The following is a 22,914-nucleotide window of genomic DNA, read 5'->3' on the forward strand; positions in this document are numbered from 1 at the left end:
CATCAGGAAAATGACATGAACAAAATTCTTTTATGTTGTATGTGATCTTGCAATAGCACAGGCCAGGAGAATTATCCCTGTTACACAGGTTGAAAAACAGGGTTTGAGACATCCAAAATCACACACAAAACCCATTCCTGAGGTGGAAGCAGAGCCCAGACTCTTAAATCCCAGGGGAGTTCCCTGTCCCTTCTTTCAGTGTCACCTTCTCCATGAAGCCACTGTCCTGCCAGAGACCTTGGCCTCGCAGGCAGCCTATTCCCTCTTAGAAGACTGTCAAGAGTCATTTTCCTCCCTGGTCTCACATCCTTGGGTTTTCTTCCCAAGGAAAGCCCATCCTTGGGCTTTCTCCTGATATCAGATGGATATCAGTGAACAGAGACACCCTCTCAGTTCTAATCCCTGGATTTGAGAATGAATAAGAAGCTGCAAGGGAAAGAGGGCCAATATGAAGGTAGTAAATGGCTATCTTGTTCATGGAAAATGTCCCCAGGGTTCTTGGCTCCTCTAGAAATTAATTTTCTCCCTAGCATTAATCATTAGACGACACTCATGCCTAACTACAGATCTACTTCTACCACAACAGTGTCAGTGCTTTGGAGGCCTGGGGTTTGCCTGTCTTGTTCAGTTGCATCTCCCAGGAAGAAGACAGTGTCTGTCTCATAGGAAACACTGGCTGAATAAATGCATAAAGAAAGGGGGGGAAAAAAACCATTTTATAGAGCTCATGAAGCCGAGCCAACCAAACCGTTTTCTGCCTTTAGGAGAAAAGCCAAAAGCAATGCGATTTTGTAAATTTCAACAAGAAGCCATAAAACCCTCTAGCTTTAATAATGTAGACTCTTCTTTGTCAGGAAATTTGAGTATTTCCTTTCCAAACTGGTGCTTTTATAGTTAGAACATTTTTTTGCTTCACTGTCAGGAATTTTCTTAGAGTGGTACTAGCCAGTTTATGGTCTGTTTCTTTTTATGTGGATGGTTAAAAAAAAAAATCCATCTCGTCATTTTGTACCACTCCAGAGGTCCAGAATAAACCATCCAAATCAAATGTGGACAGTCTGAATACCATCCTCGTGATGCATCACAGAGTCTCAAAATACTAGAGCTGGGAGAAATCTAGAGCCCTAGTTCAGCTGCCCTGTCTTCTGCCTCTAGTCTCACCACAGCAGCCAACAAGGGGCACACCCCCCTCCCCCATCAGCCAAGAAGCTGGCAAACCCTGTTTAACAGGAATCTCCCAGCCAATCTGAGAGGATATTCATTCACATCTTCATTGGGTATATGGTCTCATAGATATTAAGAGATATTAAGAAGACATGATATTTGAAGTGAAGAGTGTCACCATTCAGGGAAGGTGGGTGTAAAGAGCTGCCTTACACAGTCATGTTACATAGGGGAAATTTATACACTAGTTAAGTATGTGGGTCCTGGAGTTGGCCCACCTGGTCTTGAACCTCAGGGTGACCATTTACCAGCTGTGGGACCCCACACAAATTACTGACCCTCTCCAGACATCAGGTTCCCTGTTTGCAACATGGATGACCATCCCAGCTTCCTTACGTGGGCCCAGAGGGAGTCTCAGGTGGAATAAAGCAGGAGCCTCACACACAGGAGGGTTAAACAAACACTGGTGACTCTCTTTTCCTACAATTATAAAAGTAGGGGAGACAGGGTTTTTCTCCTGCACCCCAGCATTTTTGTCCTCTAGGTCCAGGCAGAATCTGATACCTTGTAGCTGTATTGTCCATAAAGGGGGGGGGGGGAAGAGGGCAGAAGAGGGCAATGGCCTAGCCCAGGAGAGCAGTCAGAGAGCCCAGCACAAGACGATAGAGGAGGAGATAACTCTGGCCTCTCTCAGCACAGCAGTGGAGGGGCAGGACCACCCAAGAGACATGCAAGTCGAGGTGGTGCTTCCGTCCTGAGCTCGGTGCACTCAGACTCACAGAGAAGGTCCCAGGAGGAACCAGCTCTCCAAAAGGCCCAGGGGGATCAGCAAAGCCAGAACCCAGGCCCAAGGTGCCTCCACAAATCCTCTGGCCATGTGAATCCCCTGGGCTCCTCACAGGACCCTGGGGATAGGGAGGAGCTGCCCCAAACATAAACCAGGCTGAATATCTTGCCCCTTTTGACAAGCGGGGGAAGGGTCAAGCCAGACCAATGTAACTTAGAAACACAGAGAAGGCAGATAGTTTCAGGCGCCAACTTCTCTTAATACTGAACCATGTCCATTTCACCAGCCCACAGAGCACAGGCTTAGCTAACAAACTCCCTTGCTGGGGCACCGGCTGGGGACCACAGCATACCTCAAAGGCATCTCTGAGCATCCTCTGCAGGGCCACAGCTTGGGCCACACACCTGATAGTCCTGCTGCAGGGAGCAGCCCCCTCAGGCCAGTGGGGACAGGAAAGCCTGGGAGGCAATGGAGATGTTCTGGCAAAGACCTGGTTCTGGGGGTCAGTGAGTCCAAACCCCAGTGCTGCCCCCTGCCCACATCAGTCTCCTCTCTGGGCCTCAGTTTCCCCTCCTGTTCAGTTGAGAAGGAACCTACCTTGAAGGGCCAAAGTGAGAACTAAACAGGTGAAGACATATCAAGAGGTGGCACATCTGGGTTGGTGATAAATGTTATCAGTAGGGTCTAAGGAGATGTGGTGGCCCAGTGCCAGTGTCAGCAGCACTCATTTGTCAGTCCAGGATTTAAAATTCACTGTCCCAGAGTTCCTGTCGTGGCTCAGCGGTTAACAAATCTGACTAGGAACCATGAGGTTGCAGGTTCAGTCCCTGGCCTTGCTCAGTGGGTTAAGGATCCGGTGTTGCCATGAGCTGTGGTGTAAGGTCGCAGACACAGCTCAGATACCACGTTGTGGTGGGTGTGGTGTAGGCTGGCGGCTACAGCTCTGATTCGACCCCTAGCCTGGGAACTTCCATATGCTGCGGGAGCAGCCCTAGAAAAGGCAAAAAGACCAAAAAAATAATAATAATAAATAAATAAAATAAAATAAAATTCACTGTCCCACCAAAGAGAAACGTTTATTTGAGGATCATCTCTGCCAACGTCACAGGGTTGGTATGATGGTCAAGAAAGATGAAGTCCAGAATGAGTCTGGGGCTGTCCTTGGTGCCCCAGAATTTCCCCATAAATGCTAGCTACTATTATGAGGCTACTAATAATCGATTCTTTTTTCTTTTTTATGGCCACACATGTGGCATATGGAAGTTCCTGGGCTAGGGCTCCAATCAGAGCTATATCTGCCTGCCTATACCACTGCCGTGACAGATCTGAGCAACAACTGCAACCTATACTGCAGCTCACAGCAAGGCCAGATCCTTAACCAACTGGGACTTAACCTCACAGACACTAGTTGGGTTCTTAACCCCGGTGAGCAATGGGAACTCCTAATAATTAATTTTTAATGTTATTATCAATATTGTTATTCATTAACATTATGTCATTATTAGTCCTCATTGCCCCCTCAACCCCTCCCTTTCTCACCTCGCCCCCACCCCTTTAGTGTTTGATTAAGCTCACGTCCTGGTGTTCAGGACCTAGAGACACGTCTTAGGCACACAGAGGTCAAGTCAGATTAACCGTTAGCCTCTGCAACCTTAGCTTTTTTACCTACAAAAGAGATGATAAATAGTCAGAAGGTTTAGTCGTAAAGTATGGTAGTGCCTGGAACAGCACCTAAAACGTATTTCCCCTCAGCATCCTGATGGTCCTTTTTTATAATTGTGACTCATCCACCAGTTAACACTCTCCATGTCCCTGTGTTTCCCTCATAGGTAAGCCCTACTGTTTGGCCAGTGCTCGTAACTCCTGGCCCTTTTTTTTTTTTTTTTTTTTTTTTTTTTTTTTTTTTTTTTTTTTGCCTTTCCATTATGAAAAAAAGCTGCACTCAGCCACCAATAGAGCCCTAACATTACCCCCAACCTCTCACAAGCCTAGCAACATCCAGGCCAGCCATGGGCAAAAGTGCAGCAAGAAGAGAAGCTGATATCCTGGGGCTCCATGGAGATGGCCAGCAGGGACTAGTTCCAGGAGTCCCAGGGCAGGGCTGGGAGCCACCTGAGAAGGTGTGTACCCTAAGAAAGGAAAACAGATGTACTTCCCTGGAAATAACCATTCTCTGGAAAAACATAGGGCTAATTTGACTTCTTAATTCTGCTAGAAGCACCTTTCTGGCCTGGAGCAGTTTGCAAAGCCCCTGAAGGCATGTCTCCACTTTCCTTTGCTGACTGGCTGCTCAAGGACCTCACCCAACCTTTTCAAGATCACTGGTGCAATTTTCCTTTACTCCAGCTCTGAATTTCATTCTCTAGTCTTGGGTATGCACTAACGTGTCCACCCATGGCTGTGGCCATCAGCCCCTTGAGCCCCTCCACGAAACAGCTGGCGCTCCCCTGAGGGACCTATTGTCATCAGCCCCTCAAGGCCCCTCTGCAAGGGGAGCAGCTTTTCACAAGAATAAAGATAAGGCACGACCTTCTGTTTCAAAATGAGAAAATTTTCATTAACCAAAATCACACCCTGTGTTTTAATGTTCAGTTAATTGTGAACCCGTTCTTCTTTGCTGTTAAATAAAAGGAGGTGCGAAGGGTCACGGAATGTAGGTCTCGCCTCCCCCCTTCCAGTCTTACATCTAATGATTCCATTGGGTATTAAAATCACAGCCTCTGCATTCAAGGTTATGAGGTCCCCAAAACCCAGCAGGCTAAGCTACCTGAGACATCACCATCTCCTAGATTCCATTCCTCGAAATATATGTTTATTTTCAAGGGATAATTAAATATTTTAACAAACACCATGCTTTCTCTGTGCTAGAAATGACTCTAAACACTTTAAGAGAACTGATTCTTGTAACCCTCCTAATAACTCTGTGAGGTATTATTATGACTAGTCACATCTTACAGATGATGCAACAAAGCACAGAGAGGTTGAGTTACTGGCCCAAGGTCACATAGCTGGTCAGGAGTAGAAAAGGATTAAAAATGCAGGCAGGTTGACTGGCTAGGGTTTGTGCACATTGCCACAGCACTATGCTGCTGACCCTGTGACTAGAACTTTCCACTGTACCTTGGAAAATGTGAATACCACCAGGTCAAATGGCAAAATATCGAGTCTGAGTGGCCCCCAATAGCCACTCTAAGTACAACCTCAGTGTGGAGCTTAGCCTCGAACCCCTCCATTTTTTAAAGAGTTTATTTATTTATTTATTTATTTATTTATTTATTGACATAGAAAACAAATTTATGGTCACCAAAGGGAAAAGGGGATGGCAGAGGTATATATTAGGGGTTTGGAATTCACAGATACAAACTTCTATAAATAAAATAGTCAACCAACAAGGACCTACTGTATAGCACAGGAAACTATAATCAATATCTTGTAATTAACCATAATGGAAAAGAAATACATATATATATATATATGTGTGTGTATATATATGTGTGTGTGTGTGTGTGTGTGTGTATGTATGAATCACTTTATTGTACACCAGAAACTAACACATTGTAAATCAGCTGTATTTTAGTTGAAAGTTCTTCTTTATCTTCTGCATTCAAAGTTCTTTATCATTTAGTTTAAATGGTACTTCTTTGGGAGCAAATTCCTTTCAGGTCATTTCTCTAACCAAGAAGACTGACTTAGACGCTGTAAGCAGACATTTGTTGATATTCTAGCTAATCACCATCTAGCCCACCACACTTTTTTTTTATACTATGAAATTTACCATATATTTTTCTTTTTCACTCAATAAACTTTATTACATTTATAGTTGTGCAATGATCATCACAACCAAATTTTATAGGATTTCCATTCCAAACCCTCAGTGCATCTCCCCACCACCCAACCTGTCTCCTTTGGAAACCGTAAGTTTTTCAAAGTCTGTGAGTCAGTAGCTGCTTTGCAAAGTTCATTGTGTCCTTTTTTTAGATTTCACATGTAAGTGATAGATAGCATTTGGTGGTGGTGTCTCACTTGTCTAACTGACTTCACTTAGCATGACAATTTCTAGGTCCATCCATGTTGCTGCAAATGCCTTTATTTCTTTCCTTTTAATGGCTGAATAATATTCCATTGTGTATATGTACCGCATCTTCTTTATTCACTCCTCTGTCGATGGGCATTTAGGTTGTTTCCATGTCTTAGCTACTGCAAATAGTGTTACAATGAACATTGGAGTACATGTATCTTTTGGAGTCATGGTTTTCTCTGGATAGATGCCCAGGAGTGAGATTGCTGGATCAAATGGTAATTCTATTTTTAGTTTTCTGAGGAATCTCCATACTGTTTTCCCACGGTGGTTGCACCAATTTACATTACCACCAACAATGTAATATGACTCCTTTTTATCCACACTCTCTCCAGCGTTTATTGCTTGCAGACTTTTTGATGATGGCCATTCTGGTGGTGTAAGGTGGTGACTCGCAGTGATTTTGATGTGCCTTTCTCTAGTGATAAATGATATTGAACCTCTTTTCATGTGTTTTTTGGACATATGTATGCCTTCTTTGGAGAATTGTCTGTTTAGATCTTCTGCCCATTTTTTGATGGGGTTGTGTGATTTTTGGTGGTGAGCTGCAGAAGGTGTTTATAAATTTTGGAGATTAATCCTTTGTCAGTCCCTTCATTTGCACATATTTTCTCCCATTCTATGGGTTGTCTTTTTAAGTTTTTCTTTGCTGTGCAGAAACTTTTAAGTTGCATTAAGTCCCATTTGTTTATTTTTGTTTTTACTGTCATTACTTTAGGAGGTGGATCTGAGAAGATATTGCTGTGGTTTATGTCAGAGAGTGTGTGGCCTATGTTTTCCTCTAAGATTTTTACAGTATCCGGTCTTATATTTAGGTCTTTAATCCAATTTTAGTTAATTTTTGAGTATGGTGTTAGGAAACGTTCTAATTTCATTCTTTTACATGTGGCTGTCCAGTCTTCCCAGCACCACTTATTGAAGGGGCTGTAATTTCTTGATTGTATATTCTTGCCTCCTTTGTCATATATATTAGTTGACTGTAGGTATGTGGGTTTAATTCTGGGCTATCCTGTTCCACTGATCTATATTCTGTCTTTGTGCCAGTACTATATGTTTTGATGACTGTTGCTTTGTAGTATAGTCTGAAATCAGGGTGCCTGATTCCTCCAGTTCCATTTTTCTTTCTCAGGATGGCTTTAGCTATTCTGGGTCTTTTTTTGCTTCCAAAAAAATTTTTAAATATTTTATTCTAGTTTTGTGGAAAATGTCCTTGGTAATTTGATAGGGATTGCATTGAATCTGTAGATTGCCTTGGGTAGAACAGTCATTTTGATACTACTGACTCTTCCAATCCAAGAGCATGGTATGGTCTTTCCATCTATTTGTGTCATCTTTTATTTCTTTCATCAGGGTCTTATAGTTTTCAGAGTACAGGTCTTTTGTCTCTTTAGGTAGGTTTACTCCTAGGTATTTTATTCTTTTGGATGTGATGGTAAACGGGATTGCTTCTCTAATTTCTCTTTCTGTTCTTTCATTGTTAGTGTATAGAAATGCCATCGATTTCTCTGTATTGATTTTGTACTCTGAGACTTTGCCAAATTCATGGATGAGCTCTAACAGTTTTCTAGTAGAGTCTTTAGGGTTCTCTAGGTATAGTATCATGTCATCTGTAATAGAGATAGTTTTACTTCTTCCTTTCCAATTAAGATTCCTTTTATTTCTTTTACTTCTCTGATTGCTATGGCTAGGATTTCCAAAACTATGCTGAAGAGTAGTGGCAAGAGTGGACATACTTGTCTTGTTCCTGATCTCAGTGGGAATTCTTTTAGCTTTTCACTATTGAGAATGATGTTCACTGTCGGTTTGTCATATATGGCCTTTATTATGTTGAGGTAGGTTCCCGCTATGCCCACTTTCTGAAGGGTTTTTATCAGAAATGGGTGTTGGATTTTGTCAAAGGCTTTTTCTGTGTCTATTGAGAGGATCATATGGTTTTTATTCTTCAGTTTGTTAATGTGGTGTATCATGCTGATGGATTTGTGGATATTGAAGAACTCTTGCATCCCTGGGATAAATCCCACTTGATCATGATGTACAATCCTTTTAATGTATTGTTGGATGCAGTTTGCTAGTATTTTATTGAGGATTTTTGCATCGATGTTCATCAGTGAAATTGGCCTGTAATTTTCTTTGTTTGTGGTATCTTTGTCTGGTTTTGGTATCAGGGTGATGGTGGCCTCATAGAATGAGTTTGGGAGTATCCCTTCCTCTGCAATTTTTTGCAATAGTTTCAAAAGGAGAGGTATTAGCTCTTCTCTAAATGTTTGATGGAATTCACCTGTGAAGCCATCTTGGCCTGGACTTTTGTTTGTTGGAAGTTTTTTAATCACAGTTTCAATCTCTATACTTGTGATTGGTCCATTCATCTTTTCTATTTTATCTTGGTTAGTCTTGGAATGTTGTACTTTTCTAAGAATTTGTCCATTTCTTCCAGCTTGTCTGTTTTATTGGCATACAGTTGAATGTAGTAGTCTCTTATGATCCTTTGTATTTCTGTGATGTCTGTTTTAACTTCTTTTTCATTTCTAATTTTATTGATGTGAGTCCTCTCTCTTTTTTGCTTGATAACTCTGGTAAGGGTTTATCAATTTTGTAGATCTTTTCAAAGAACCAGCTTTTAGTTTCATTGATCTTTTCTATGGTTTTCTTCATTTCATTGATTTCTGCTCTGATCTTTATGATTTCTTTCCTTCTGCTAACTTAAGTCTTGTCTGTTCTTTTCTCTCTAGTTGCTTTAGATGTAAAATTAGGTTGTTTATTTGAGCTTTTTCTTGTTTCTTGAGGTAAGCTTGTATTACTGTAAAATTCCCTCTTAGAACTGCTTTTGCTGCATCCCATAGGTTTTGGTGTGTTGTATCTTTGTTGTCATTTCCTTCTAGGTATTTTTTAATTTCCTCTTTGATTTCTTCTGTGATCGATTGGTTGTTTAGTACCATGTTGTTTAGTCTTCACATGTTTGTGTTTTTTGCAGTTTTTTCCTTTTTGTTGATTTCCAGTCATATAGTGTTGTGGTCAGAAAACATGCTTGATATGATTTCAGTTCTCTTAAAGTTACCAAGGATTGAACTGTGGCACAGAATGTGATCAATCCTAGAGAATGTTCTGTGTGTACTTGAGAAGAATGTCTATTCTGTTGCTTTTGGATGGAATTTCCCATAAATATCTATTAAGTCCATCTGGTCTAATGCTTTATTCATGGCCTCTGTTTCCTTGTTGATTTTCTGTCTGGATGATCCATCCACTACTGTAAGTGGGGTATTATAATTCCCTACTGTTATGCTGTTATTGTCAGTTTCTCCTTTTAAGGTTGTTAGCAGTTGCCTTATATATTGAGGTGATCCTATGTTGAGTGCATATATATTTACAATTGTTATATCTTCATCTTGGATTGATCCTTTGATCATTACATAATGTTCTTCCTTGTCTTTTGTAATATTCTATAAGGTCCATTTTGCCTGATATGTGTATTGCTACTCCAGCTTTCTCTTGATTCCCATTTGCATGGAATATTTTCTTCCATCCTCTCACTTTCAATTTGTATGTGTCCCTAGAAGTGAAGTGGGTGTCTTGAAGACAGCATATATATGGATCTTGTTTTTCTATCCATTCAGCCAGTCTATGTCTTTTGTTTTTTTTGTTTTGTTTTGTTTGATTGTTTTTTTGTTTTGGTTTTTGGTGTTTTGTTTTCTTTGGTTTTGTTTTTGTCTTTTTGTCTTTTCTAGGGCTGCACCTGCAGCATATGGAGGTTCCCAGGCTAGAGGTCTAATTGGAGCTGCAGCCACCAGCCTATGCCAGGACCATAGCAATGCAGGATCCAAGCCACATCTGCAACCCACACACATCTCACAGCAAGGCTGGATTCCCAACCCACTGAGCAAGGCAGGGATTGAACCCACAACCCCATAGTTCCTAGTCAGATTCATTAACCACTGTGCCACAATGGGAACTCCAGACCTTAACTTTTTTTTTTTTTTTTTTTTTTTTTGCTTTTTAGGGCCACACCCATGGCATATGGAGATTCCCAGGCTAGGGGTCAAATCCGAGCTAAGCTGCCAGCCTATGCCACAGCCACAGCAATGAAGGATCTGAGCTGCAACTGAGACCTACACCACAGCTCATGGCAATGCCAGATCCTAAGCCCACTGAGCAAGGCCAGGGATCAAACCCGAAACCTCATGGTTCCTGGTCAGATTCGTTTCCACTGTGCCACTACGTAACTCCAGTCTATGTCTTTTGGTTGGGGCATTTAGTCCATTAACATTTAAGGTAATTATTGATATGTATGTCCTTATTGACATTTTATTAACTGTTTTGGATTTTTTTGTTGGTGGTGGTGTTTTTTCTTCCCTTCTTCTCTTGTTCTCTCCTCTTGAGGTTTGATGACTATCTTTAGTGTTGTATTTGAGTTGATTTTTCTTATGTGTATGTGTATCAACTGTATATTTTTGGTTTGCAGTTGCCCTGAAGCTTTGATATGAGTCTATATATATATAAGAGATTGTTTTAAGTTGTTGGTCTCTTAATTGCCAGTGCACCTCCAGTGTCCTGCATTTGTACCCTCCTCATCTCATGATTTCTGATTTTGGTGGCATAATTGTGTGTGGATGATTTCCTATTTTTATTGCATATATTCTTCTACTGGTGAGCCTTGTCATTTGTGGTTTTTTTGTTTCTAGTTGTGGCCTTTTCTTTCCTGCCTAGAGAAGTTCATTTCATATTTGTTGTAAACCTGGTTTAGTTATCTTAGCTTTTGCTTATCTGTGAAGCTTTTTATTTCTCCTTCAAATCTGAATGACAGCCTTGCTGGGTAAAGTAATATTAGTTGGGGTTTTTTTTCCTTTTATACATTAAGTATATCATGCCACTCCCTTCTCACCTGTAGAGTTTCTTCTGAGAAATCTGCCAATAACCTTATCAGGTTTCACCTGTATGTTATTTATTTCCTTTCCCTAGCTGTTTTCAATATTTTCTCATTGTCTTTAGTTTTGGTCAGTGTGATTAGTATGTGTCTTGGGGTGTTCCTCCTTGGGTTAATTTTATATGGTACTCATTGTGCTTCCTGGATTTGAGTGAGTGGTTCCTTTCCCATGTTAGGGAAGTTTTCAGATATTATCTCTTTGAATATTTTTTCTGTCCCTTGCTCTCTCTTCTCCTGGCACTCCTATAATATAGATGTTGGTGCATTTAACATTGTCCCAGGGTTTTCTGAAACTCTCTTCATTTCTTTTCAATCTTTTTCTCTTTTCTGTTCTGTTTTCTAGTGATTTTCAGTAGCCTGTCCTCCACTTCACTTATTTGTTCTTCTGCCTCCTGTATTCTGCTGTTGGTTCTTCTAATGAATTTTTTTTCAGTTACTGTATTTTGCATCTGTGCTTAAGTTTTAGATCTTATATTTCTTTGCTCAATGTTTGCTGTAAATTATCAGTCTTTGCCTCCAGTTCATTTCCAATGTCTTGCATCATCTTCAGCATCATCAGTCTAAAGTCTTTTTCCTGGAGGCTGATAATCTCCAGATCACTTAGCTGTTTTTTCTAAGTTTTTTTTTTCCTTGCTCCCTTATCTGAGTTATAGTTCCCTGCATTTTCATTTTTATAGGTTTTCCGACTGGTCTCCTTTTTGCAGACAATAGAGTTGTAGCCTCTCTTACTTCTAATGTCTGTCCCCCTTGTGGCTGAAGTTGGTAGGGGGGCTTGCTGTAGGCTTCCTGATGGGAGGGACTGATTCCTCTCTCTGATGGGTAAGGCTTTTTCTCTGGGTGAGATTAGAGGCAGCTATGTACCTGGAAGGTCTTTAAGCAGCCTATTTACCAATGCCTAGGGCTGTGATCACACCTGGATTATTGTTTGGCCTGGGGCTTCCCAGCACTGGTGGGTGGGGCCAGGTTTTCCCAAAATGGCCACCTCTAGAGGAACACACGCTGATGAATATTCTTAAGAGCTTTGCCTCCAATGTCCTTTCCCTACAATGAGCCACAGTCAGCCAGTCACCTCCTGTCTTCCCAGGAGATCCTCCAATAACTGCAGTCAGGTCCAACCCACATTCCTATGGAGCCTCTTCTTTGCCCTGGGACCCTATGCACATGAAATCTTGTTTCCCCTAGTCCCATGCAGCTCCTGAGCACAAGCCCCACTGGTCTTCAATGCCAGATGTTCTGGGGACTCTTTCTCCCAATGCAAGTTCTCCAGGCATGGGGACCTTTTGTGGGGCTCAGAAGTCTCACTCTTGTAAGTGAGTCTCTGTGATACAGTTACTTTCCAGTCTGTGGGCTTCCCACCCAGCATGTATGGGGTTGCTTATTTTGTGTAATTGCCCCTCCTGCCTCTTGATGTGGCCTCCTCTTTGTCTTCTGGAGTAGGATATCTTTTTGAAAGTTTCCAGTCCATTTGGTTGAAGGTTTTTCTGCATTTGCTTGTAACTTTGTTGTTTTTATGAGAAAAGGTGAGCTCCAGTCTTTCTATTCTGCCATCTTAATCCTGTCTCCAATTTTTTTAAGAGTTTAGTTGACTTACAATATTGTGTTAATTTCTGCTTTACAGCACTGATCCAGTTTTATATATATGTAAATGTATATATATATATATATATATATATATATATGGCTATACATATACATTTATATATATACACATATATATATTCTTTCTCATATTCCTTTCCATTATTGTTTATTACAGGAAATGGAATATTGTTCCTTTTACTATACATATAACCTTGTTGTTTATCCATCTGTATAAATAGTTGCATCTACTAATCCAAAACTCCCCATCCATCCATCCTTCACATTCCCTCAGCCTTGACAACCATAGTCTGTTCTCTACATCTGTTGAGTCTGTTTCTGTTTTGTTGATAAGTTCACTGTGTTATATTTTAGATGCCACATATAAGTGATATCATATGGTATTTGTCTTTCTCTTTTTGACTTATTCCATTTAATTTGAGAATCTCTAGTGGCATCCATGTTGCTGCAAATGGCATTAGTTCATTCTTTTTTATGGCTAAGTAGTATTCTATTGTATATATGTACCATATATTCTTAATCCATTCATCTGTTGATGGACATCTAGGTTGTTTCCATGTCTTGCCTATTGTGAATAGTGCTGCTATGAACAGACAAGTGCATGCATCTTTTTGAATTATAGTTTTTTCTGGACATATACCCAGGTGTAGGACTGCTGGATCACATGGCAAGTCTAGATTTCTGAGGAACCTATGTACTGTTGTCCATAATGGCTGTGCCAATTAACATTCCCACCAATAGAATGTGGTTTCTCCACACCCTCTCTAGGCTTTGTTATTTGTAGACTTTTTGATGATTACCATTCTGACCAGTGTGAAGTAGTACCCCATTGTAGTTTTTATTTGCATTTCTCTAACTATTAGCAATGCTGAGCATCTTTTCATATGCCCTTTGGCCATCAGTATGCTTGAACCCATTCTTGATTGTGGCTGAGTCCCATCATCCCTCTTAGCTTCAACCTCTGCTGCTATGAGGACTAAAGGGGTAAATATTTACAGAGCATTTAGAGCAATGCTGTACACCTTAAGAGTTCAATAAACACTGGCCCCTGATATTACTATCATCTTGCAGATGAGAACATCGAGAAAGCAAAGCAGAGCCACACCCATGATTTCAGGCCAAGTCAGATCCACCAGTCTCCACTGCCTCAATCAGAATCTCTGAAGCACGTGTGGATTCAATTTATAACTGTCTAGGACACCTGTTCATCCTAATGACACATAAGGGCTCTTCCCTGAAGGAACTCTGGAAACCCACCAGCGAGGGAAGAGATTTGGAATTCCAGCCTGAGTCTTGTCTGGCAGTTCCTTGTGAAAGCAGACATACCAGTGTGTTGGCCTGTGTGGGTTTATTTCAAGGCAGAGCTGTGGCCAGTGCTGTGATGGCTGGAGAAAGTAAATGGGAACCAACAAGGGAAGGAGACCACGATGGGAAACCAACAGCCAGCAATCGATAAAGAATTAATCTGCCATCCAGTTAGACATAAGCCTCAAGTGGGGCGGCTGCCAGTTTAAAGTATTTATCTTCAAGGCTGAGATGCAGGGAGTCTGAGGAGAGAAGCTTGCATTTCAAAGATGTCTGGAGGAGAAGTGGTACTTGGCCTGCCAACAAAGTCTTTGAAGGTTTGTAATCCCTCAGCATCCAGCAAAGCAATTGCTCCCTAAGGGCAACTTAACACTGTCAAAGGGTCAGCTGTGGCATCTTCTGACTCTTGCCACCAGGACCCCTGCCAGTTTCTCCACCCATGTGCTTGAGGCTGGTAGATCACTCACTGCACCAGAAAATCTGATCAGTCACTTTCCATCCTTCCCAGATACATTTCTCCACTTAACCATTAGGCACAAGAGTCAATACTTTTAGGGGACCTTGAACATATTTTAATTTTTTTTAAAGAAAAAGAACAAAGAACTTTCAGGGTGAGAAAGTATTTCACTATAAGATGTGAACCTATTTGTCTTTATAACAAAAAAATTTTTTTTCCTTAGTGGAAAAAGGACTAAGGGAGGCCAAAGTACCCAGGTTCCCATGACATGGATTTCTGCAAAAGCCACGTGGACATGAAAAAAAAAAATGATACTTACAAGGACAAAATCTTCAGTTTTCAATATTAAAGGGTCCTAGGAAGCAACAGGCTGATGGAGAAACGGCCCTTGACTTTTCAGGGTCAGGCCCCAGCACCCATTCCCTCGGTTTTCTTGAGCACATCAGCACCCCTTACAAGAGGGCTGGTGCCACATGGCACCTAGGCCTCGGACTTCTGGGCAGTGGGACTTGGGGAGTGCCAAGATACACCTGGGGAGCTTTCTTACAAAGCTGCCACCTCCAAGAGAGGCTATCTAGGTGGGACTGTAAGTTCACAAGTGGACATTTCATAAGGTTCAGTCTAATAGTTCAGCAGACTTGAGGCAGGACCAGGTCATCTCTTTTCCTATCAAGTACTCCCAAGTGGTCCTGATGCATGGGAACTTCAACCCTGTTTCTTTGGAGTCTGATGGGTGTGAGTACAGTTTGCATTGTCACCTCTTGCCAGCTTTGTCTTGCCTGAGTTACAAAGTGTAGCAAAACTTTTAATGTTCAAACATCCTTGTGATCCTCTGCAGCACCAGCAGGCCCCCATTTCTCTCTCCCTGGACCCTCCACCTTGCACCCACCCTACCTTCTATCTCTGCTGTGTTAAGCCCTGGCTCACTTGTGCCTGCTGCCTAGGCTAGCCCATCATAACTCACACGGTTAGTCTCTCCCCCTGCAGACCAGGATGCCCCTTTTCTAGCTGTGATGGTAGCTGAGTGAGCCTGTATGTGGAAGGCACTGTGCACAACACTGAATGCACAGCTGTCATGGGTGGAGCACTAACTCTCTGCTCCTTTCACATGCCCTGGGTATCAGTCTCTCCATTTGTCAGGCCAGAGGGTTGACATGACTATACGAACCCCTCTTCTCTTCTATTGGTTTGATTTTATATGTATCTGTTTTAGGGCAGGAGGCCCTGGAGAAAAGGATGTGTCAGCACTGGGCAGGGCAAATCAGCCCAGGATCCTGCAGGATGGAAAGCCTGGGTGGCCCTGCCAGGCTGAGAAATTTACAGCCCAGTTGACCAGATGACTCAAGTGGGTTTTTGTAACCACTCGGGATCTATTAAGGGAGAAAATGTGAATTCATATAGCAAGAAGCTTTTATATAAGCAGGACTTTGTGAGGGATGTAAATTAGGATAACAGTCCCTCCCCAGCAGGGAGAAGAGTCTGGAGACAACAGTGGACAGACAGGGGAGGGGAGAAGACAAGGCTGTTCACTGAGGCCAATGTGGGAGCCAGGTGTCAGGCTAAGCAGTTCACGTGTGTTCCCTCGGGCCATCGGGGCACCAGCCCCTCAAGGTAGGAATCATCATTCCCTGTTCAGGTGACCCCAAGGGGCTCAGGGAGGTACAGGGAGGGCATGCCTGGCCCTGACACTGACAGTTCATTTTCTCTCTGATGGAGAAAAACTTCTCTTGGTTCAGTTGTGTCTGTCATGGGATTGGGTGTCTATGGGAGAGTAATGTTCCAAGTTTTAGGGTCTCTCTGAGCCCTAGGAGCTGGAAAGAAGAATGACTGTGGAAATAGGCAGAGACAGTATACCCTCATATACACCTTACCTGATGTAAGAGGCTGGTGAGTAATAAGTAGGAACATGACTACGAGCCACCATTACTGTCCTGGGACATATCCTGAACTCTTATGGACTGTTTATGATGAGTTTTTTCAATCCTCATTGCAGTAGGTGGCATTAGATGGGGGGCTCCCCAAGCCACATTTCCCCAGGGGCCATCACCATCTTTGAAGAAATAGATTCCTTTTTGTTTGTTTTGCTTTCTTTCTTTTTAAATTTTTTTTTTTTTGTCTTTTTGCTATTTCTTTGGGCCACTCCCGCGGCATATGGAGGTTCCCAGGCTAGGGGTCCAAATCGGAGCTGTAGCCACTGGCCTACGCCAGAGCCACAGCAACGCAGGATCCGAGCCGCGTCTGCAAACTACACCACAGCTCACACCGGATCATTAACCCACTGAGCAAGGGCAGGGACCGAACCCGCAACCTCATGGTTCCTAGTCGGATTCGTTAACCACTGCGCCACGACGGGAACTCCCTCTTTTTTAAATTTTTTATTATAGTTGATTTATGTTCTGTCAATTTCTGCTATATAGCAAAGTGACCCAGTTAGACACATATATGCACTCTTTTTGTCATATTATCTTCCATCATGTTATATCAAAAGTAGTTGGATATAGTTCCCTGTGCTGTACAGTAGGACCTCATTACTTAGCCACTCCAAATGCAATAGCTTGCATCTACTAACCCCAATCTCCTAGTTCATGCCACTCCCTTCCCCTCTCCCTCCCCCTTGGAAACCACAATTTTTTCTCTATGTCCAAGAGATTATTTCTGTTCTGTAGATATATTCATTTGTGCCATATTTTAGATTCCACATATATGTGATATCATATGGTATTTGTCATTCCCTTTCTGACTTACTTAGAATGAGAATCTCTGGTTGCATCCATGTTGCTACAAATGGCATTATTTTCTTCTTTTTTATGGCTGAGTACCATTCCATTGTGTATTCTTAACCTCCCAATCCACATGGTTTGGGGAAGGGGGTTTTGAACTTCTGACTAGTCCCCCAAGATTAACTGGACCTCCTTTGGGATTTTTCTAGCAGAATCTAGAGAGGACAAGCCTTCTGCTCTGATTAGGAAGTTCTCAGGATGAGGGCAGGGGTCCACTGGCTGCTATAGCACCACCAGGGAGAAGGAGCCTGCACTCACATAAGAGAAAGGCCTCGTGCAGAGAAAGGCTAAGATGAGAAACAGGGAAGGTTGGGGCTGCCCAACTGTGGGTACCTGGTCCCAGCTGTCACTGAAGCCAGCCCCATCCAAGCCCTGTTGTATTTTGGTTTCATAAGCAACAAAGTCTGTTCTTCAACTGATCTAGTGTAAACTACATTCCCATTATTCCCAAAAAAAAAAAAGAAACTAGGCTAATACAATCACCTAGGCTCATTCATTTATATTTTTAATTATAGTATACTCAATTTACAATGTTGTGCCAATTTCTGCTGTACAGCAAAGTGACGCATTCATATATCTATATAGACAGATAGATAGATAATGTACATTCTTTATCTCATACTGTCTTTCATTATGCTCTATCCCAAGAAACTGAATATAGTTCTCTGTACTATATAGTAGGACCTCATTGCTTATTGATTCTAAGTGTAATAGTTTGCTTCTACTAACCCAAAACCCATCAATTCACTAATCGAACAGGTGTTTACTGAGTGCTGTAAATATGAAAGCACTGTGGACTTAGGGCAGTGAGACTAGACACAGCGGACAAAGAAAGGAAAGGACACAAGCTACTTACTGACTTAATACGGAAACACACATGGACACAGGCATATGTAACTCCTCATTTAAGTGTGATAAGCATTCTGCCAAGCAGGTATTCTTGTCCCAATTTTACAGACAATAAAGCTGAAGTACAAAGAATGTAATCACTGTTGTGATGAAAATAATCACTATCATTAGTTAAGTGTTTGCCACATGGCAGGTGTTGTGCTAAATGCACATACGGATTAATTCACTGTATTTCACTGATGCTAAGGTGCCATCCCTTATAAGGTACATCCTCAATTTAAAAGGAAAAAGTATTACCAATATTAATAGCACAACGTGTGATGGGTGGACTTGTATGTTCCCCAAATTCCTATATTGAAATCCTGTCATCAGAATAGGGTCTTCACAGATGTAACCAGTACTGAAGTTACCCTGGAGTACCAGGAGCCCCTCCTCCAGTCTGACTGGCATCCAGAGGAAAAGAACACCGTGAGGAGGCAGATGTGCACACATGGAGAACATGATGTGAAGACTGGAGTGACACCAATACAAACCCAGGAACTACCAGAAGCTGGGAGAGACGCCTAGAACAGATCCTTTCCTGCAGCCTTCAGAGAAAGCAAGGCCTGAGGGCACCTTGACCCTAGGACTCCCAGCCTCTAGAACAGCGAGAGGATAAATCTCTGTCATTTAAGCCACTCCACTTGTTGCACGTTGTTGCTATAGCCCTAACACACTAACACAGCATTAGTGCTTGGAAGGTGCACTCGAATTACAGGTGCCAAAATGCCAGTTATCCCATTGTGAGATAAGGTAGCTTGGTCTTCACAGCAAACGAACAAGTTATCCCAAATTTACAGATGGCGAAATCTAGGCATATCTTACCCAAGAAGCATGTTATGCTTTGATGCAACCAGGACTGAATTCAAGGTTGGGTTCTTAAACAGTGTTCCTTGCTGCCCTCTAGAGACCTCCATAGCCACAGGCACGCACGCACAAAATGCGCACACATGTACCCCTCTAGATTTATACGTCTTAAAATTTTAGAGCATTTATAACTACTGACAAAGTTCCACCCCTAAAGAAAGAGGAGGACCACCTTCTCAAAGGGCCTGTTCACTGACTATTCCTTTTTTAACCTCTGTGGCCAAAACCAATGCAAACTTTGCTTTGTGCTCAGGACACATTGGTGCCTGCAACTAGAGCTCCTTACGGGGTTCCTGGGGATTCTCCAGCCACACCTTGGTGTGCGTTTAAGTGCCAAGGATCAGAAGGGGACAGGGGCCTCCTCAAGGGACCCAGCAGGAATGTCAACAGAGGCCACAGCTCATCCGTTCCCCACACATCAAGTGGGATACAAAGTCCCCCAGAAAGTTTCTAAAGTCTCCCAGATAGCTTTGGGGACAACTGTGTCATGGTCTAGCAACCCTGCTAAATTCTGGACATGCCTTTTAGTTCCTTTATTTCACTCCCTATGTGCTTTTAGTTCTGAAAAGCATCTTGAGAAAAGGGCATGAGTAACACCCCTCAGACATCTTCCATTTGGTAAGGAATGAGGAAGATATAAAGACAAATAATTCCAGGGTTTTTATCAAGACTTCATAATAAAGTGCCACAGCTCTGTGCATGCAGGGGGTCAGAAACGTGGCATTCACCATTCTGCCCACAGGAAGGTGGGGGTGGCCCTGTTTGTACCCTTCAGGATCCCTGGTACCTGGCCTGGAGCCTCTAAACCTCATGGAATTAATAAAAGAGGAGAGTCTGTCTCAGATGCTTCCACAGCCCCCTTGCTATGTCTAAAGTTTTGTTGTTATAAATGCATTCCTTTGGACTTCAATAAAAAGTCACCTAGTAAAATGCACAATTCCTAGCAGACCGAGGAGCTCTACCCTCAGCCAGGATCAAAAGTCAAACATCTTACAAGAAGACAGGGGGAAGAAAGAAGAAAGAAAATGGAAGCCTGAACAGAGAAGCAGGAGATGGAAACAGCATTTATGCAGCACCTACTACATGACAGGGCCTCTCCAGATAGCTTCCCTACATTTAAGGTAATTAATCATTGTCTAGACCAGTTCGGTTCCTAGGATGCAGGACTTTCAGGACTAAAATGAGGGCAGTTCCAGGCAAATATGGACAAGCTGTTCATCCCACTTAAATCATTTCATTGGATCCTCACAGTGGGCTTGTGAGGTAGATACTAGATGCCCCAATCTACAGATGAACAAACTGAGTCTTGCCTAAAGCCATATAGAAAGTTGGTCATCTGGGCCCCCATTTACAGATGCAAAAACTGAGCCTCAGAAAGGTAATCCTTGTCTAAAACCTTTGGGCAAAATTTAAAACAAAACTCACCCAATTTCAGAGACCAAGCTTACCCAACCAGACCATGCCATGAAATTCAATTGACTTCATAATTTATTCAAATACCCTTCCAGGCTCCAAATTCTTCAAGGACAGTGAGGCCTGGCTCACCAATCTTGAAAACTTTCTAGAATAGAATGGAGCCAGGTTCCACACCTGGCACAGTGCAAGCCTTAGATAAATATCTGTGAATGAATGAACGAACGATCTGGTGAGACCCTGGGTTCACCTCCTTCCTTCCCAAATTCCGCCCTAAATAGTAACCTGCTTTCTTGGGTCTCAGTTTCCAGGAGGTTTTCCGAAATGGAAGGATCTAGAGCCAGATCTTCAAAAGTGGTAGATTTTGACTGGATGAGGAGGAGAGGGGAAAGGAGAGTTCCAGAATGGTGGAATGGCATGAACAGGGATGGGGGAAGGGCCAGCTGGAGGATGTTCAGGAGGTGTGAGTGATCCAGACCTAACTTTAGAAGTGAGTTTGCATCAGAGCAATGGGCCCAGGTGACAGAAGGTTCTGGATGTCAAGCGGCTGGAGATGTAAGAAAGTAGTATTTATGTTTACTTTTCTCATGGTTTTTAAATTTCTCTTTTTACATGCTTTTTAATTTTAAAAAATATCACATTATTGAAGTAATACACGTACATTTCCAAGAACCATCCCCTGGGTGGGTGGAGGGTGTCCGTTTTATTTGTTTGTTTGTTTGTTTTCACAGCTGAGACACAATCCAAAAGCTGGAAATCAGCAACTGAACTCACAAACTGTAAATGTATAATTTATCACGATGGAAAATTTTAGAAGAAATAATTCCTTAAACATCTCTATGTTTTATCCTCTTCAATTACAGATAATCTTGGGAGAGCACCTAACTGCAGTTTGTTGGACCAAGAATAAAACTTGCAGTCTTGTTTAACATATTAACTGTTGCTCAGATTCAAAATTGCAGAATATTTTTTAAAATTACCAAGCCCCATGGTAATTTCTTTCTATAAAAGAAAACATATTTCCTTCACCAGAAAAATTCCATTGTCTATTATTTGGGACAGGAAGCAGAATACACTAAAACTTTAAATTAAATAAACAGTGAATTTAAAAAAAAAAGCTAGAAATCACTGTATTTGGCAAAGGGGAGCTTAATTTTTTTTCTAGGTAAGGAAATGAAGTGGTCCATGTCACTGCTATAACTTCCTGTTCCCCTCTTCTTTACACGCCCTAAAAATCCATTGTACTTTCCCTCCATCTGTCCAGTGACTTATTTTAGTATATTGTCCTAATTTGAACTAGCCATAGATTCGTGTCCATTCTGATTACTGGTAAATACATACCAGCTGGGGTATAATTTGAAGACCAGTTCCAACTGGACAAAAATATTACCCATCTCAAATGACAAGGGGACTGACTTTTCTGCATTTGTGGCTCTTCTGTTTAATACTGAAAAAAAAGGTATCAAAAAATAAATTGCTACCTAGAGCATGCTGTGTGTTGGTTGTGTGCTGGCACCTGGAACATAAAGAAAGAGAGCAAGGGGAAAGAAATGTGTTAGAGATGGGGGAGGGCAATCTCACCGTTCAACGGCAGACACAGGCATGTGAAAATATTTCTGTAATTCCACATAAGGAGTGCCTGATAAGTAGTCAGTTTTCAGTAGTTTCAACTAAATGAGAAGACAATAAACAAACAAACAAACAAATAAATAAATAAATATTGAAATACAGAGAAATAAGAAATGTCTGGAAACCCCAGAGGAGCAAGTGCCTGGCTTGGTCTGGGAATCGTAGGGATGATTCATGCAGTTGGTTGCTGTGGGTGGTGATGTTTGAAGAATGACTTTGCCCAGCAGAAAGTGTGATCTGGGGCTCTAGGCAGAGGAGACACTCAATCACCTGGCCTGGAAACCTCAGCTGTGGTCCTCCAGGTAGTTACCTTCTGGAGGAAAGAAGGTGCTGCAGGAAAGATGCTGCCTGATTATAAAGAGATGGAGGAAAAGAGACAGGAAGGTGGCAGAGGTAGGGATGGAGAGGAGGTTGGGGAAAGCAGAAGGACCAGTCTTTGCATTTGCCTTTGACAACTACCACATACCACCACTAGGTGTCACCAAATGCAAAACCCGCTAGGAACTGGGGTGAATGGAGCCAGGGAATCTTGATCCTAAAAAAATTCCTGGACTCAGTCCCAGAAGAGTCTTAAAGCTCAGGAATGCTACACCCAGATCACTTGAGGTCAAGGAGGGCTGATTTTCCTAATGTCACCAAAAGATATGCCACAACTCATGTCTGGAATCTACATCCCAGACAGTCTCAGCGCAGCCTCAGAACACTCCAAGGGGCGGCACTGCTATGAGCCCATCTTACAGGTGAGAACACTGAGGGCCTGTGAAGCTCTCATCGACTCAAGCTCACACAGCTAGGAAGCACCTCAACCAGGATTAAGCCCAGGTCTCTCTGACTTCATATTTGGGCTCTTTCTGCATGACGACATTCGTCCCATGGCCACGACACAACGTATCATCACCAGCAAAGAGAGGCACCAAGCATGAGGCTCAAGAGGCAGGCTCAAGTGCTTATTTTATTCTAATACAATATCTCTCCTTGACTTTACAACAGCTCATCAGAACATCTAGCAGAGGGGAATGGTAGTCTGGA

The sequence above is a fragment of the Sus scrofa genome, chromosome 13 (genome assembly GCF_054392235.1).
Source record: "Sus scrofa isolate SSC_HxYL_T2T_F1_AM1 chromosome 13, Sscrofa_HxYL_maternal_Yorkshire_Landrace_v2.0, whole genome shotgun sequence".
NCBI classification, from domain to species: Eukaryota; Metazoa; Chordata; class Mammalia; order Artiodactyla; family Suidae; genus Sus; species Sus scrofa.